This window comes from Polyodon spathula, chromosome 8, assembly GCF_017654505.1.
Source record: "Polyodon spathula isolate WHYD16114869_AA chromosome 8, ASM1765450v1, whole genome shotgun sequence".
Lineage (NCBI taxonomy): Eukaryota > Metazoa > Chordata > Actinopteri > Acipenseriformes > Polyodontidae > Polyodon > Polyodon spathula.
The window spans coordinates 19909804-19918000 of NC_054541.1; positions in this window are offsets into that span (position 1 = coordinate 19909804).

Sequence of the window (8197 nt, forward strand, 5' to 3'; positions counted from 1 at the left end):
CTTAATGGTTTACAGCAAGATCTGAAACTTGGTGCACATACCCCCCCTTATGGCCTAGGTGTATAGTTGTTCAAGAGAAGTCAATCAGTAAAATCATTTGGCAGTCATATTGGATTTGTCGAAAATATTCAAACAACTTCTCTGAAAGCTTTGTGTCGATTGAATCAAAACTTTGCATACATGGCCTTGGCAAGGTTGTCTATCAAGTGTATTCAAAGAAAGTCGCTACATAAAAAAAAAAACATGGCTGCCATGAGCCAATCAAATTTCAGCTGTGGTCAATTTGCATATATTGCAGTGTTTCTCTATGGTACAATGTGGTAGAGTGATGAAACTTCATACAGTAGTAGAGGCCTTTGGGAAATTAATGCCAAATTTGTGTATGTCCGTAAAATCAACACCATACGAAACTTGGTATGATGGTAGAGGTCTATGGAAAGTTCTGTCAGAGTGAAAACAAAGGTCATAGTTCACATGGTTTGGCAGCCATATTATATTTTTCAAGAATTTTTGACAATTTAAAAAAATCTTCTTGTCCGAAACCACTTATGGTAGAGATGTGAAACTTGGGGTATGTACTACCCTTAGGCGCTATATTTACATTTCTTCAACCAAAGTTTATTGCTCACATGGTTCTGCAGCCATATTGGATTTGTCAAAAATATTCAAACGTCTTTTTCTCTGAAACTGTTATGCGATTTAAATGAAAGTTTGCGTACATAGCTTTGGCAAGGTTGTCTATCATGTTTGTTCAAAGCAAGTCGCAACATAAAAAAACATGGTTGCATGAGCCAATCAAATTTGAGCTATACTCAAATGCACATATTACCTTGCTGAGATTATATATATAGAATATATATATTATATATATATATATCTATATATATATTAATATATAATATATATATATATATCCCTTATACCCCTATAACTTGTCAGGCAGGACTTTCAACGTACATTCAGTTCATGTAAAAAGAGTATCCTTGTTCAAATATTTACCCCCAAATGCAAGGACTGGATAAAGCCGAACCATGAGATGCAAACATGACTTCTTCGGGGTCCCAATATCCTTTACAAAAATGCCCCATTATATTTTACTCATGCAAATATTTATTTAACTCTTTGCACTGCCTGGTGATTACACGCATATTACTCAGACACCTACCTGGCTTGTTTGAACGTACAGACTTGGGGCTTTCCAATGACGTATTCAGTGTGTGTATGTGGTACTTCTAGCAGGAAATACGATCGGCTGAAGTTAAGCACCTCATCATGTGACAGAGTTCACAGCTTAAGTTTCATTTTGAGTCAATTGCTCTTATCAGACATTGTTAACAGCAAATAAAGTAAGAAAAAAAAACAAAACAGTTACATGCATAAAAAAAAACCAAAAACCAGGACTCAGGTCTTGCCGTGTCATAAATGCCGTATCGATGTTGTAAAGTCGATGCAGGGTAATAATGCAAAAGAGTCGTAAGTGCTGTGCGTCGTAAGTCGAGGATCGTCTGTAATTTGTTGTCATACAAAATATTAAGAGAGATTAAATGGACAATGGAAATTAAAAGACTCAAATTCCCAGAAACACAAAGGAACTAGGAAGTCAGCTGACCTGGGAGCAGTAGAGTCAGGATATAAGGGCTCAGAACTCAATGCCCGGAACCGGAACGACACAACACAACCTTTAAAGTAAAAGGAAGCTTACTTGACAATGAAGCAAACAAAATGATAGTTTGAAGCAGCACAATCTTCTAGGGGAAAACAGTGTGGAGTCTTCCTGGATTCATTCACGTTCTTTTTAGAAACACCACCACGAACACAACAATGAGTAAAATATGTTTTATTAACCTTTTGCTGTGGAGAATATCAGTCAGTCACTATATATATATATAGATATAGACATCTATATATATAGATATATATTATATATATATAATATATATATAATATATATTATATATATATATATCGTATATAGATACGCGCACACACGTGTGCGGCACGCGTGCGGTTTCAAATTTGAGCTATGGTGAGTTTGCACATATTTGCACATATTATCTTGCTTATATATCAGGCTAACTTAACAAACCCTTCTTATAATGAATTAGCCCTATCAGAACAATCACGTACAGGATGAACCCGGATGCAACGATCTCAAAAAAAAAAACAAAGACCATGGTTGACAATTCAAAGATAACGCTAATTCAAAGGTGACCTACTGTACTACTGTTTTGTGTGCTTTTTCAAGTTGTTATGTTTGATCAAATGATTGTTTACAGACTGCAACACGGTACTTGTGAAGGCAATGCCCAGCCAAGGCCGTATGAAGAAGCAGGAGTCGTCTTATGAATACCGGCTCATAAGTAGGTTAGTTTAGGGGATATCGATCCCAAGTAATGTACAGCTAGGGTAACGTAGTGTAGCCGGTTCCTTGTGTGGGACGCCTCATTCAGTAAGGCAAGCGCCCCCACCCTGTGTTGCACCTTTTTGTTTGTAGCTTTTCCGATCAGAACGAAGCAGCCGTTCCTTGTGCCTGTTGCCATGTTACGATACACGTCTGAACTTCACAGTTTATTCTTATTGTTATTTAGCTAGCCGGAATCGTGTCATGTTCGGCTTGGGGTTGTCTTGTAAATGATCCCATCGAGATGCAGAAGATTCACTTTACCCAAAGTGTTTTCTTCACCATGTAAAAGTGAGACTGAATTATTCTCCAGGGAAATGCATGTAATAAAAAAAATAGAAAAACTTAAAACCTGTGTTATTGCTGTAATTTTTCTAAGTGTGAACATGTCAGTTGCAGTTATCAAATGTATTTTTGACTGAGATTTATGTTTTAATAATCAGTTTTAATAAAAACTTAATAGCACCCACTGGAACCAGATCCCTGATATTTGTATCCAGCTTGTCGGTTCCAAAGTAGGAACTGGTTACCGGATTTCAAAGGAACCGGTTTGCACATCTCTATTGCTATCCACACCATGGTGCAAGCAAAGAGCTTATGTCTGCAATATTCCATAATGTTACACATTGTATGTACTATGTATCTACATGTTGATTATACCAGTGACTGGGGTGTTTTTTTACTTTCTGTGGCAAGGGGGCAATGACTAAGCTCAGCTGATCCTTAGGGGGCGTTGTTATGAAAAGAGTTGAGAAACACTGCTGTAGGCTATCTAGTGGAGTGCAAAATAAAGAAAGAAATACTGAAAGTATGATGCTTTATAAAAACATTACATAAGTTTTGGGACGGTTCTTCAACATTGCAGGTGCACATTATGTGCTGCTTAATATTCATGCAGAATGTTTTCTTCATTAAACTATTATTAATAGAGCTTAAACACTGAGGTCATTTTATGAAACAGGCATTCATCTGCTAATCATAAAATCTGACTTCATCATCATGCCATGCAACACAGTGGGACCTGTGTTAAAATAACCCCTCTTCATGAGGGGAACTGTCAAAACTGAACAGATTTCACCTTCACTTAAAAGAAGCTGAATGCAGAAGTCAGCTGTCTAGGACACATTTTCCCTCCGTCCTACAGATGGTCTTTGTGGACAGGTTACCCTACCTAGTGCTCAAGATACAACCCCTGAGTGCTTGACATGCCAAGTGACAGAGACCTGGCACAGAGGATTAGAAGTTTAGCACCTGTATTGCTGTGAAATTGCATCAGATTGATAATAGAAAAGAGAACCGTCCTCCAGGAAAGGTGTGTCACCCTGAACCCCAGTTTCATAGACCAGCAAGCTTGTCTCTTTTTTTTTTTTTTTTTTTTTTTTTTTTAAACAATTTGGCTTGATTACTCATTCCATATTCTTACTCCTCCCTGCCTATCTCGTCCTTATTTCCAGCTTGATATGTATTGTATTACTGTGTTAAAACTGCAGCATCTCTTAAGAGAATTGTGTGTCTTTGTTTTAGTCTGCCTATGAAAGTAAAGTGATGATCTAAGCAAAATAGTGGTCAATACTATGTAACTCATACTTTGACAAATAAGGTTGCCAAATTCAACAAACAAGCCAATGCAGTAAAACAGAAAACAGATTCCTATGTAAACCACTTGCAGACTTGAATCTTCTGTGCCATCTGTCCATATTAAAGCTCATCAAGTTGATAATGTAAAAAAACCTCATTTTTAGTTGTTTCTAAATTGCCATTTGCTACTGTATATAAATATCCTTTTCGGTCTGTCTTACATGAAAGATATTGATAAATTAGTAATTAATTTATAAAAGTAGAACAGCATTAATGACAACTTGAAGAAAGTATTTGTACAGTATTTTTGGTAGCCATGGTAACTGTTCAAAACAGCGAGTTGTACATAAGCTGAAGAGAAATGGCAAACAGATATGTATTGGTCTTGTACTTTCAAAACTTTGTGAACCATTGTAATACTAGTGTGTTACATTGAAGAAACTCCAGCAGCACCATTAGAGGAACAAAACATTACCATTGTGGTACCATTATAACCAGCGATTCCTACCATGTGCAGTGCTACTGTGTAGCCATTGAAGATCTTTTGGTAAGGGTGCCCAGATATAGGGATGGGTCGCTATACCGGGTTTTCAGTTTACCGCAGTTTAGGTACATTATGGTATTAATACCGTTTCTTTTATTCCTCACCACAATTATCATAATTCGGTTATACACCGGTTAACGCATTTTTCAACTGCAAACACGCTTCTTCTAAATCGAGCAATGGCACTTGCAGCCTTAGCAAAGTGTCTGAGGAAGATCTTTTTGTGAACTGATACTGTATTTTGATAATGGTTTTGAAGGAAATGGCCAACGACACAGAATACATGTTTCAATTGCTGCGTTCCGTTACCCAGAGCTTGCTGCGCCGGCTGCTCTTGGCTGCTGTCTTTCTGAACTCGAACGAAGCTTTTAGAGAAACACCTTCTCCAAACTTTGCAGCACAGCACACATTTTCAACGTGCTATATTTGTCTGGATTTGTCAGTTTAGTGTAATAGATAAACATTAACTATTGTAAAATTATACATCACTTATCACAGATTTAGTACATTATGTTTTGTTTTGGGTTTTTTTTGTTTTTGTTTTTTTTTTTTTTTTATTGATTTATTTATTTAATATAGCATGGACAAGGCTGTTCAAGGCTTCTTTGTAGAATGATGATTCCATTGTCCATGATAAGGTGGCAACCCCGTTCACATTTGCGATTTAAAGCACCTTTGCACGTTCACTTATGTGACTTAAGATGCAGGCCTAAAATGTGGCGAATCGCTTGCTTATCACCAGAGGTTAGAATGAGACTGTCCTCTGAACCATTCGTCATCTGCTTCAAGTCCACTGACAAAATTTAAAGTAGGACACATGCAACAATAGACCTCCATCATACACCTTTTAATAGCTTGCTTTGTTTTGACTATTGTATGCAGCCAATGTTTTTCTGTACACGCAGAAAACAATGAATATCCGAAACAGGAGCAACACAATACTACAGTAACAATAACAATAGCAATGGCTAAAACAAACTAATTGTGTACCCAGTTCATTAATGCACACAAGAAAAACAAAAACAATCACATCACGTTTCGATCTCCACAACACGGTCAAGAGGAGAAAAAAGTAAGTTGCAATTTGTAAATGTATGGAAAAAAAAGAAAGACTCTCATACAGCTTTGTTACACAACAGTGGTATATGTTTCTTGGTGTCATTAAAAAAAATAAATAAATAAACAACAACAAAATTCTATAGCTTTTTTCTTTTTTTTTGTCAGCACAAGTGCACTTGATCACTAACACAGCATGCGGCTCACTGATCAGTACTGAGATTGACAATTCTGCATTTTTTTTTTTTTTTTTATATTTAATCGCTTAATTACAAAATAAACAGGAAGAAAATATAATTGTGACAAATTAAGCTTAACACTAGAACCACCACAGCAGTCATTTTGACGGTCTGAGGTTTTCAAACTTTACTCTGCGTGTCTGAAAGTTATGCGGTTGTCAGTTTATGACTTTTCCTAAATACATGATTTAAATATCCTGACGGTGTTTGAAAGGCAGGATCACGTACATAAGGAAGTAACAAAGTGCCCGCCCCTGTGTATATTATCTGTTATGTGTTGCGTGTGGTGTGTTAAATGTTGGTGTATAGACATTGGTACACGGGATATAAACGGGTCTGTGTAACACGAGTGTTTAAAATGTATATTTGTATTTAGGCACGAGGATTGCACAGCACTTCACGTGCAAGTAAAATGTAATAATATGTGAGCACGGGGAATTGCACTTTATTAATTCACGTGCTGGGATTCAAGTGAATAATTAATTGGTAATTGAATCCCAGCACAATAGTATATATAGATGCACGTTGTCACATACTGGCGGTTGGGTGTTCGGTGAGCGGAGAACGGGATTGGAGACGGAGGAAATAAGCAGCAGTAGTAGTAATGATAAGAGGGGAAAGTATCCGCTCACCGTGTTTGTCAGTGTCTGTGCGTGCACCGTTTTGTTAAGTTTAGTCTGTTTTTGTTTGTCTATTTATTTTGGCGTAGAGTGCCGTGTCCTGTGTTTTTCGTGTTTGTGTAAACCTTTTATTTGGTATTAAACCGGCGCCAACAGGCGTCTTCATCACTTCATTTCATCCGTCCTGTGTTTTGTGTATTGCATTACCTTTCCTGGTTCTGACGCCGCCCACTTCGGCCGTCTCTGTGACAGGAAGTTATAATCCCGCCCATGTAGATCCACCAGAGCAGTCATTTTGATACATTCACAATACATTTTTTTTTTTTTTTTTTAATTTTTTTTTATAACCTACAGTAGTCTATTTTTTTTAGATATACAAGCTTGTTGTTATCTCTACTGGGCTTCACAGTCACCAATTCCTTCATTTTGTACAAGGAATGCACAGGGGGGAATTATCATTAGGAGAGATTTCATCTTGAAGCTAGCCACAGTGCTTCGGCAGAAACATTTTGATCAGAAAACTGCAAAGCAGCAGGCTGCAGCAGCTCAGCCTGGATTCAGTGCAGCAGCAAATGACATATGCAAGAGAAAACATGTCACTTTCATTTTAAATAGAAAAAAAATTTCATTTTTACAGTTTTGTAGGTTCAGTACATATCTGTTTACACACTAGTTTCTTTTAAGAAGAACATCAGAACATAAGAAAGTTTACAAACGAGAGGAGGCCATTTGGCCCATCTTGCTCATTTGGTTGTTAGTAGCTTACTGATTCCAGAATCTCATCAAGCAGCTTCTTGAAGAATCCCTGGGTGTCAGTTTCAACAAAATTACAGGGGAGTTGGTTCCAGCTCCTCACAATTCTCTGTGTAAAAAGTGCCTCCTATTTTGTGTTCTGAATGCTCCTTTGTCTAATCTCCATTTGTGACCCCTGGTCCTTGTTTCTTTTTTCAGGTCGGAAAAGTCCCTTGGGTCGACATTGTCAATACCTTTTAGAATTTAGAATGCTTGAATCAGGTCGCCGCATAGTCTTCTTTATTCAAGACTGAATACTGTAGAATCAATTCTTTTAGCCTGTCTGCATATGACATGCCTTTTAAACCCGCAATAATTCTGGTCGCTCTTCTTCGTACTCTTTCTAGAGGAGCAATATCCTTTTTGATGCGAGGTGACCAGAAATGAACACAATATTCTAGATGAGGTCTTACTAATGCATTGTAAAGTTTTAACATTACTCCCCTTGATTTAAATTCAACACTTTTCATAATATATCCAAGCATTTTGTTTACTTTTTTTATAGCTTCCTCACATTGTCTAGATGAAGATATTTTGTTTTTTAGTTTCTGATACTTACAGCATTTAGATAAATACATTTAATGGTTGTCTTACCTGAGTTGTTGTCCTGGTTTTGATGTGGTCTCCCTTGTTTTTTTGTTGATTTCTCCCCCCTTCCTTTGTAGTCTAAATGCTTCTGAACCTGCTCGAGTATTTAATGTGCCATTGTGAAATGGCTGATATAAATAACTTTTCAGTAGATGACAAATGATACTGTTTTGATGGACTTATTTGATTTTGTGACATGTATTTGCTGTTTTGAGTGTCTCAGTGCCTTTGCCTGTTGCAGATGTGACTTTTGATGTGATAAGGGAATGGTCACAATCCCCTTGAAATTGTACAAAGAGCATTTCAATGTAAAGTGGAGTGATGAAAAAAAGAAGCCAATTAAAAGCAACAATTGTACGAATGTTGGGCCCCAGCAACT